The sequence below is a fragment of the Rana temporaria genome, chromosome 11, assembly GCF_905171775.1.
Source record: "Rana temporaria chromosome 11, aRanTem1.1, whole genome shotgun sequence".
Taxonomy (NCBI): domain Eukaryota; kingdom Metazoa; phylum Chordata; class Amphibia; order Anura; family Ranidae; genus Rana; species Rana temporaria.
The window spans coordinates 47,759,614-47,770,293 of NC_053499.1; the positions used below are offsets into that span (position 1 = coordinate 47,759,614).

General features: G+C 39.4%; 2 long non-coding RNA genes across 4 annotated transcripts; one reads left to right on the forward strand and one right to left on the reverse strand.

Moving 5' to 3' along the window:
* Positions 1 to 432: 432 nt before the first annotated feature.
* Positions 433 to 1,512, reverse strand: LOC120916893. 2 transcript variants are annotated; one of them, XR_005744116.1, is made up of 4 exons: positions 1,466 to 1,512; positions 1,068 to 1,167; positions 724 to 921; positions 433 to 466 (listed from the first exon to the last, which is right to left on the reverse strand). It is a non-coding gene; the product is annotated as an uncharacterized LOC120916893 (long non-coding RNA). The 2 variants fall into 2 exon arrangements; XR_005744115.1 differs by lacking the exon at positions 1,466 to 1,512 and having other exon boundaries at positions 1,068 to 1,288.
* A 6,874-nt stretch (positions 1,513 to 8,386) lies between these two features.
* On the forward strand, positions 8,387 to 9,466 carry LOC120916894. 2 transcript variants are annotated; one of them, XR_005744118.1, is made up of 4 exons: positions 8,387 to 8,433; positions 8,732 to 8,831; positions 8,978 to 9,175; positions 9,433 to 9,466. It is a non-coding gene; the product is annotated as an uncharacterized LOC120916894 (long non-coding RNA). The 2 variants fall into 2 exon arrangements; XR_005744117.1 differs by lacking the exon at positions 8,387 to 8,433 and having other exon boundaries at positions 8,611 to 8,831.
* Positions 9,467 to 10,680: the final 1,214 nt, after the last annotated feature.

Here is a 10,680-nt window from a genome sequence, read left to right on the forward strand (position 1 = left end):
GCCATCGAGCGTGAGCAGGCCTAAGCTACGCGCTGGGTCGTCCACGACATGCCCCATGGCTCCAGGGGTGGCCAGTGAACTATATGCTCCAGGGTATATGGGGGTTTCCTTATACAGGAAAAATATGGGGACTCTTGTTAAAGCATCGACAGTATATTTCTGTAGAAATATGTGGGCCTGGTCAAACCTCAATCATGAGAGCCACAACATCGATATGAATATCAAAAATATTTATTTTGTAAAAAGGTTTTCTTTATAAAAAGACATAGAAAAAGAAAAAAAGAAAAAAGCAAAAATATTGTACATTGAATACTATAGAATGCATGCTAGACAAATTCCAGACTATCAAGTAAAATGATACTTCAAGTGCATATAGATGCAGGTGATCTTCATTTCATCCCACATGTAACGGTTCTACTAGTTTCGCCCAAGGGGGCTTCGTCAGGAACCAATGGGGGGCAGTAGTCTGAGCAAACAAAGAGTATATCAATGAACAGGAACATATAAATCATAATATATACAAAAAGTCACATAAATTGATTATATCGGTACATACAAACGTGTCTGGTTGACCATAGAGTTTAATATAATCATCGTCTATTATAGAACATAAAGATAATGTATTTTATTTAAATAAACGAAAGTCGAGTTAATGGAGTATCTGTGGTAGCTGTGGACTTTAACGAAAGAAATATAAATAATAATTATAAAGAATATATTTACCTGTAAAAGTGGACTAAAAAAACCTGAATGATTGGCCGTGATTGGCTCAAAGTCCCAGATGGAGAATCCCAGATAGATGGAAGGAGGGATGGGAAAAAGAGGAAATGATCCTCTTAAGCATGCGGGTAGGAACGCCGTGCAATGCACAGAGCCTGGATGCAAGCCTATAGAGGAAGAGGGGCCGGAGGCAAGCAGGTACTGTAGGTACAGAATAAAAATATTAAGAATATTGGAAAATTAACAAGTAAAAAAGGAAAAAGAAAAAAGATAACCAGAAAGGAAGAAAGATTGCGATGAACAGACAACTATGGAGAGATATGTGTAAAAGAATTAATGATTATTACCTGATTAAAATGATGATAGAAAAAATGGGAAGATTGATGATGAGGTAGTCTCAGAAGAGATGGATATAATTCATCCCAAGAGATTTCTGTCAATACTATACTGCACAAAATAGGAAGTCATTCACTACATCATCAGATTGTATAATGACAGATTAGTTTGAAAGTTAATTATTAAAACTGCAAACGACAGCAGTAATAAAGATAATGTTAATATAAATATAAACGCCTGTATAGGCTGCAAAGTATCAAACGAATCTAAATTAATTAGAAAAATTTAGCATTTTTTGTGTAATAATTCAACTTTATAGTTGTTATACCTATCATAGTAATAGGGGTATAGCATGAAAAGAGAATGAAAATACTAATCTAATTAAGAGGAATAATGGTAATGGTTTTACCTGATTCTAGTTGCAATAATAGCTGCCGGGAATAGGGCAGATAGATTGCCCAGGAGAACTGTATAGTCCAGATACTGAATAGTGAGAAATAAAAGAAAGAAAGTCAATCCAGGAAAAAATATATTTCCTCATTGTTGACAGATAAGTGAGTAAAAAGTATATTTTCACAGAGTCTGCAAGTGGCAACAAAGTATCACATCCAGACTGTTGTGAAAAATGAATTAAACTTGAAAGGGAAGAAAATAATGAAATAATGATAAGACAATGGTAGATGAAAGCATACCTATGACCTGCTATTGCCTCTGTATACCAAGGAATGATTCCTCTGGCAGAGCTCACGCTGACACATCAGCTGTGCGGCTCACTAATAAGCTGCCCTCAATCAGAGTGAGATGATACACAGCTGAGTAGGGGGCAGCTCCTCACTCTAAGATGGGCGTGGTAATCACGGCAGATGTCATGGGGATTACCCATAGGAACCACAGGGACCGCGTCTGCGCAGAAGAAGAGCATCCCTCTAGGAGATGCTTAATCTAACGCGCCGGCGCGGAGAAGGGGAACTCCTGGGAAAGTGCACCAGCGTCACAAATGACGCATCAGTGCCTACCATATGGGTGCCGTGAGAAAGCGGACGCGCACTGACACTCAAGCCTCCGCTTGAGTTCAGATCAGTGACGCTGAGCTGGTGCGTGCCCCCTAGCGCCCAAAATGGCTTGCAGCAATACTAATAGATGTCTGATGATAACGGCAGTGTGCTAAAGTGCAGGAGATCGATGCTGGTGATAGGAGAGCATGCAAAACAAGTTTGAATCCGTGTCAGGCAAATAAGTAAAAATAAATGTGGGGAAAGGGGAAAGAAGAGAAAAGGGGAATAAAAGAAAAAGAAAAAGAGGGAAAGCAAGAGTAAATGAAAGTATAATAATAGGGAAATAAAAATTGGTGAAAGAAAAAGAAAAAAATATTATTTAATTAATTATAAAGAATATTAAAGGAATATAACATTGTTTATAAAATCAAATTTTAAGAAAAATAATAAAAAGATGGAAAAAATAATAATGATAATAATAAGAAAAATAATAATAAGAAAAGAAAAAGAGAAAGAAAGAGAAAAAAAATAAATAAATAAATAAAAAATGTGTAAAGATATATAATGATAATAAGGAATATAAAATAAATATGTAAAAGAAGGGCCCCCAGTGGACCCAGAAAAAACAAAAAGAAAGAAAAACCGTAGATAAAGTCCACAGGTCACAGCATAAACCCCTCGAAATCCATTACAGTAATATTTGACATTAATGTTGTCACATCAAAGTATGTTCTTCTGTATAACCGAAAAAAATGATATTCAAAAAACAAATCAAGTTAATTATAAAGTGTTGTTGCATACCTACAGTCATATAGGCTGCACAATAAAGTTCTATACTCCCAAGTGTCGGGTGGTGGGGTATCGCAATAATGGGGCTCGTATAAGTGTAAAAACACAGTTCACGGCGCCAATTGCACCACCTCCTTCTATCAACAGGAAGTATTAGTGCTCAAGGGACTCGGACAAGATAGCTTGATGGGCCTTGATGGATTAAGGCTGATAGCCATTTGGTAAAGCCTGACCATAAAGGATGGAAGAACAGCTCAGATGGAAGAGCTTCAAATCAACAATGTAGTCACCCCGGTATGTCCAGCTTGTGGTCACTGAATTAAACTAAAGAAAGGGTTTATAACTAATATTTTCATTTAACCCTGGATGCTGAGTGGCATTAAGTGTATATATCCAGCGTGCTTCCGCTTGTAGCAGTCGTTTGTCAGCATCGCCTCCTCTCTCATTGAGAGGAATGTGTGCCAAGGCAAAGAAGCCTAACATTGCCTGGTTGTGGTTATGGAACAAGCCCATGTGGCGGCTAATGGGTGTTTCCATAAGTTTTTTCTTTACAGCTAAGACATGGTCTCTCATTCTACAAAAGAAATTGCGTTTAGTTTTACCTACATAGTAGGCACCGCAATTGCATTTCATTATATAGATAATGCCAATTGTTTGGCAAGTTGCACGAAACTTGGGTGAATATGTTTCGCCATTAGGTAGAGAAACACTTTCACCTGGCAGAATATATCGACAAAAGTTGCATTTACCGCACGGGAAAGTTCCTGTCTTAGTTGGTTTGGGCACCATTTGTGTCGCATAGTGGCTGGTAACGGCTCTATCCCGAATTGAGGGAGAGCGTTTGAATGTTATCTCCGGTTTTAAATGGATGAATTTTTTAATTTTATCATCGGAGGTGAGGAGGTACCAGTATTTGCTGTAAATATTACGAATAGTTTGGTGCTGACGATTGAAGCGTGTAATCACCCTAGTAGTGTTGGCTTTAGAGACATTTTTAGATTTATAGATAAGATCGTTTCTGTCTAATCGGCTGGCTTTATTGTAGGCACGGCGTAAGCAAGTCTTACTGTAGCCTCTCTCTTTGAGGCGGGCGTAAAGCTGTGCTGCTTCTTTTTTGTAATCTTCATCGCGGGAGCAGTTGCGCCTCAGTCTTAAATATTGACTGTATGGAATACTGTTGATTAGCGGACTGGGGTGCGAGCTGGAAGCATGCAGTAGGCTGTTGCCTGCTGTAGGTTTCCTGTAAAGTGTAGAACACAGGCTACCTTTATTATCAATGAAGAGTTCAACATCCAAAAAGGTTATATTTTTTTGGCTATAATTGTATGTAAATTTTAAATTGTAGTTGTTAATTTGTAGCCCCTCCAAAAACATCAGAAGCTCATCACGAGAGCCCCCCCAAACCATGAAAACATCGTCTATATAGCGATGCCATGTTAGCACGCTATCAGACGACGTGTTCCTGGATTCCTCATTAAAGAGGTCACGTTCCCACCCCCCCAGGTACAGGTTGGCGTAGGAGGGGGCACAGCCTGCCCCCATAGCTACGCCCTGTACCTGGAGGTAGTGGGAACGTTTGAACAGAAAGATGTTGTTCGTCAAAATGAATTCAAGCATTTCTATAATGAAATTGTTATATTTAGAGGTATTTTTGTCACGTTCACTATCAATGACAACACTGCCTTAGACAATGTTTCCCTGCAGGAATTACAGGCCCTACAGGACCTAATGGAACTGTGGGATGAGAGTAATCCTGAGGAGGAAGGCTGGACGTATCAACTTCCGGGCGTGGTGCCCGGCGGCTTAATACAGTCAAGACATAATAAACCAGTCTATGTCACCCCTAAAACTTATAGGCCCAAATCCAGATCATTTCCTGTCCTGCAGGGCAATCCCAATATTTGGGCCTTTGTCCTGCAGGTCACCAAAGCCATAGAGGCAGCGAACTGGAAGTCACCTACCACATCGAACCTTAATAAAAATTTAAGAACAGCCTTGAATACTATCCGTAATAACGACGATCTTGTAGTTAAAGCCTCCGACAAAGGGGGAAACATTGTACTAATGGATCGACACAGTTATGAGGAGATGTGCCTTAAAATTTTGAAAAATAGAGACTGGTACAGACCTGTACCAGCCTCGATGATCACACAAAGCATTGAGCGATATCGCCAGATTTTGAACCGCGCACGCCGCTTGGGCACCATAGATGAGACCACTCTGCAATTTCTTAACATCGAGAGCCCCACCACCCCGACATTTTATGCCCTGCCTAAAATACATAAGGGAGTTTTACCCCCTCCAGGACGTCCAATCGTATCTGGTTGTGGTTCCCTTACTGAAAACATCAGTAGGATCATCGACGAATACCTATACCCTCATGTTCAGAGCCTGTTTTCTCACGTAAAAGATACCATCGAACTATTAAAGATTGTTGATGGCCTTACTATTCCACCTGATGCCTGGCTAGTTGCCATTGACATAGAGGCATTATATAATTCTATCCCACATGGGCTGGGGACACAAGTCATTAGGAGTTTCCTCAATGAACGTGACAAAAATACCTCTAAATATAACAATTTCATTATAGAAATGCTTGAATTCATTTTGACGAACAACATCTTTCTGTTCAAACGTTCCCACTACCTCCAGGTACAGGGCGTAGCTATGGGGGCAGGCTGTGCCCCCTCCTACGCCAACCTGTACCTGGGGGGGTGGGAACGTGACCTCTTTAATGAGGAATCCAGGAACACGTCGTCTGATAGCGTGCTAACATGGCATCGCTATATAGACGATGTTTTCATGGTTTGGGGGGGCTCTCGTGATGAGCTTCTGATGTTTTTGGAGGGGCTACAAATTAACAACTACAATTTAAAATGTACATACAATTATAGCCAAAAAAATATAACCTTTTTGGATGTTGAACTCTTCATTGATAATAAAGGTAGCCTGTGTTCTACACTTTACAGGAAACCTACAGCAGGCAACAGCCTACTGCATGCTTCCAGCTCGCACCCCAGTCCGCTAATCAACAGTATTCCATACAGTCAATATTTAAGACTGAGGCGCAACTGCTCCCGCGATGAAGATTACAAAAAAGAAGCAGCACAGCTTTACGCCCGCCTCAAAGAGAGAGGCTACAGTAAGACTTGCTTACGCCGTGCCTACAATAAAGCCAGCCGATTAGACAGAAACGATCTTATCTATAAATCTAAAAATGTCTCTAAAGCCAACACTACTAGGGTGATTACACGCTTCAATCGTCAGCACCAAACTATTCGTAATATTTACAGCAAATACTGGTACCTCCTCACCTCCGATGATAAAATTAAAAAATTCATCCATTTAAAACCGGAGATAACATTCAAACGCTCTCCCTCAATTCGGGATAGAGCCGTTACCAGCCACTATGCGACACAAATGGTGCCCAAACCAACTAAGACAGGAACTTTCCCGTGCGGTAAATGCAACTTTTGTCGATATATTCTGCCAGGTGAAAGTGTTTCTCTACCTAATGGCGAAACATATTCACCCAAGTTTCGTGCAACCTGCCAAACAATTGGCATTATCTATATAATGAAATGCAATTGCGGTGCCTACTATGTAGGTAAAACTAAACGCAATTTCTTTTGTAGAATGAGAGACCATGTCTTAGCTGTAAAGAAAAAACTTATGGAAACACCCATTAGCCGCCACATGGGCTTGTTCCATAACCACAACCAGGCAATGTTAGGCTTCTTTGCCTTGGCACACATTCCTCTCAATGAGAGAGGAGGCGATGCTGACAAACGACTGCTACAAGCGGAAGCACGCTGGATATATACACTTAATGCCACTCAGCATCCAGGGTTAAATGAAAATATTAGTTATAAACCCTTTCTTTAGTTTAATTCAGTGACCACAAGCTGGACATACCGGGGTGACTACATTGTTGATTTGAAGCTCTTCCATCTGAGCTGTTCTTCCATCCTTTATGGTCAGGCTTTACCAAATGGCTATCAGCCTTAATCCATCAAGGCCCATCAAGCTATCTTGTCCGAGTCCCTTGAGCACTAATACTTCCTGTTGATAGAAGGAGGTGGTGCAATTGGCGCCGTGAACTGTGTTTTTACACTTATACGAGCCCCATTATTGCGATACCCCCACCACCCGACACTTGGGAGTATAGAACTTTATTGTGCAGCCTATATGACTGTAGGTATGCAACAACACTTTATAATTAACTTGATTTGTTTTTTGAATATCATTTTTTTCGGTTATACAGAAGAACATACTTTGATGTGACAACATTAATGTCAAATATTACTGTAATGGATTTCGAGGGGTTTATGCTGTGACCTGTGGACTTTATCTACGGTTTTTCTTTCTTTTTGTTTTTTCTGGGTCCACTGGGGGCCCTTCTTTTACATATTTATTTTATATTCCTTATTATCATTATATATCTTTACACATTTTTTATTTATTTATTTATTTATTTATTTTTTTTCTCTTTCTTTCTCTTTTTCTTTTCTTATTATTATTTTTCTTATTATTATCATTATTATTTTTTCCATCTTTTTATTATTTTTCTTAAAATTTGATTTTATAAACAATGTTATATTCCTTTAATATTCTTTATAATTAATTAAATAATATTTTTTTCTTTTTCTTTCACCAATTTTTATTTCCCTATTATTATACTTTCATTTACTCTTGCTTTCCCTCTTTTTCTTTTTCTTTTATTCCCCTTTTCTCTTCTTTCCCCTTTCCCCACATTTATTTTTACTTATTTGCCTGACACGGATTCAAACTTGTTTTGCATGCTCTCCTATCACCAGCATCGATCTCCTGCACTTTAGCACACTGCCGTTATCATCAGACATCTATTAGTATTGCTGCAAGCCATTTTGGGCGCTAGGGGGCACGCACCAGCTCAGCGTCACTGATCTGAACTCAAGCGGAGGCTTGAGTGTCAGTGCGCGTCCGCTTTCTCACGGCACCCATATGGTAGGCACTGATGCGTCATTTGTGACGCTGGTGCACTTTCCCAGGAGTTCCCCTTCTCCGCGCCGGCGCGTTAGATTAAGCATCTCCTAGAGGGATGCTCTTCTTCTGCGCAGACGCGGTCCCTGTGGTTCCTATGGGTAATCCCCATGACATCTGCCGTGATTACCACGCCCATCTTAGAGTGAGGAGCTGCCCCCTACTCAGCTGTGTATCATCTCACTCTGATTGAGGGCAGCTTATTAGTGAGCCGCACAGCTGATGTGTCAGCGTGAGCTCTGCCAGAGGAATCATTCCTTGGTATACAGAGGCAATAGCAGGTCATAGGTATGCTTTCATCTACCATTGTCTTATCATTATTTCATTATTTTCTTCCCTTTCAAGTTTAATTCATTTTTCACAACAGTCTGGATGTGATACTTTGTTGCCACTTGCAGACTCTGTGAAAATATACTTTTTACTCACTTATCTGTCAACAATGAGGAAATATATTTTTTCCTGGATTGACTTTCTTTCTTTTATTTCTCACTATTCAGTATCTGGACTATACAGTTCTCCTGGGCAATCTATCTGCCCTATTCCCGGCAGCTATTATTGCAACTAGAATCAGGTAAAACCATTACCATTATTCCTCTTAATTAGATTAGTATTTTCATTCTCTTTTCATGCTATACCCCTATTACTATGATAGGTATAACAACTATAAAGTTGAATTATTACACAAAAAATGCTAAATTTTTCTAATTAATTTAGATTCGTTTGATACTTTGCAGCCTATACAGGCGTTTATATTTATATTAACATTATCTTTATTACTGCTGTCGTTTGCAGTTTTAATAATTAACTTTCAAACTAATCTGTCATTATACAATCTGATGATGTAGTGAATGACTTCCTATTTTGTGCAGTATAGTATTGACAGAAATCTCTTGGGATGAATTATATCCATCTCTTCTGAGACTACCTCATCATCAATCTTCCCATTTTTTCTATCATCATTTTAATCAGGTAATAATCATTAATTCTTTTACACATATCTCTCCATAGTTGTCTGTTCATCGCAATCTTTCTTCCTTTCTGGTTATCTTTTTTCTTTTTCCTTTTTTACTTGTTAATTTTCCAATATTCTTAATATTTTTATTCTGTACCTACAGTACCTGCTTGCCTCCGGCCCCTCTTCCTCTATAGGCTTGCATCCAGGCTCTGTGCATTGCACGGCGTTCCTACCCGCATGCTTAAGAGGATCATTTCCTCTTTTTCCCATCCCTCCTTCCATCTATCTGGGATTCTCCATCTGGGACTTTGAGCCAATCACGGCCAATCATTCAGGTTTTTTTAGTCCACTTTTACAGGTAAATATATTCTTTATAATTATTATTTATATTTCTTTCGTTAAAGTCCACAGCTACCACAGATACTCCATTAACTCGACTTTCGTTTATTTAAATAAAATACATTATCTTTATGTTCTATAATAGACGATGATTATATTAAACTCTATGGTCAACCAGACACGTTTGTATGTACCGATATAATCAATTTATGTGACTTTTTGTATATATTATGATTTATATGTTCCTGTTCATTGATATACTCTTTGTTTGCTCAGACTACTGCCCCCCATTGGTTCCTGACGAAGCCCCCTTGGGCGAAACTAGTAGAACCGTTACATGTGGGATGAAATGAAGATCACCTGCATCTATATGCACTTGAAGTATCATTTTACTTGATAGTCTGGAATTTGTCTAGCATGCATTCTATAGTATTCAATGTACAATATTTTTGCTTTTTTCTTTTTTTCTTTTTCTATGTCTTTTTATAAAGAAAACCTTTTTACAAAATAAATATTTTTGATATTCATATCGATGTTGTGGCTCTCATGATTGAGGTTTGACCAGGCCCACATATTTCTACAGAAATATACTGTCGATGCTTTAACAAGAGTCCCCATATTTTTCCTGTATAAGGAAACCCCCATATATCCTCTTTCATAGAGGGACTTGAAAGCTGACAGTCAATCCTTATTTAATTAATGTTTATGCTCTGTCAATCCACTTATATATATGCTCCAGGGTTCACATATGACTGGGCTGCTTGCTGTCTCAGTCACAGTGGACCGGGCCGACAGCTACTCCGTACTACTCGGTTGAAGGTCTGTCAGGAACGCACCAGCAGATCCTTGCAGGGATGGGTAAGTACATTTTCTCCTGTCTTGGCATGATGGAACAGCTGGGTGTTCCCGGGAAGGGGGTTCTCATGTCCACCCCTTCCTCTCCCTCTGTCACCCTTTTTCCCTTGTGGGGCTCGCTGTAATCGGGGTATACCCTTGGGGGTCTCCAGGTCCCGGTTATGGTCTGTGGGGGTGTCCAGGCCCGCTTCCCCCTTCCCTATTTCTCACCCTAATGCCGCATACACACCATCACTTTATGTGATAAAAAAAACGACATTTTCTGTGAAGTAAAAAATGACGTTTTTGAAACTTCAATTTTCAAAGACGAAGTTGCCTACACACCATCGTTTTTTTCACAATGTTCTAGCAAAGCGAGGTTACGTTCTCACCACTTTTTCCTTTGAAGCTAGCTTTTGGGCATGCGCGGGTGAAAAAACGTCGTTTTAAACGACGTTTTTGCTACACACGGTCAATTTCTGTGAAGTGAAAAACGACGTTTTGAAAAACGACACATAAAATTGAAGCATGCTTCAATTTTTTTTGGTCGTTTTTTAGAAGACATAAAACAACGTTTTCCCCCACACACGGTCAATTAAAGTGACGTTTTTAAAAACGTCATTTTTTTTCATCACATAAAGTGATGGTGTGTACGGGGCATAAGGCCACGTACACACGATCGGTCAAAAC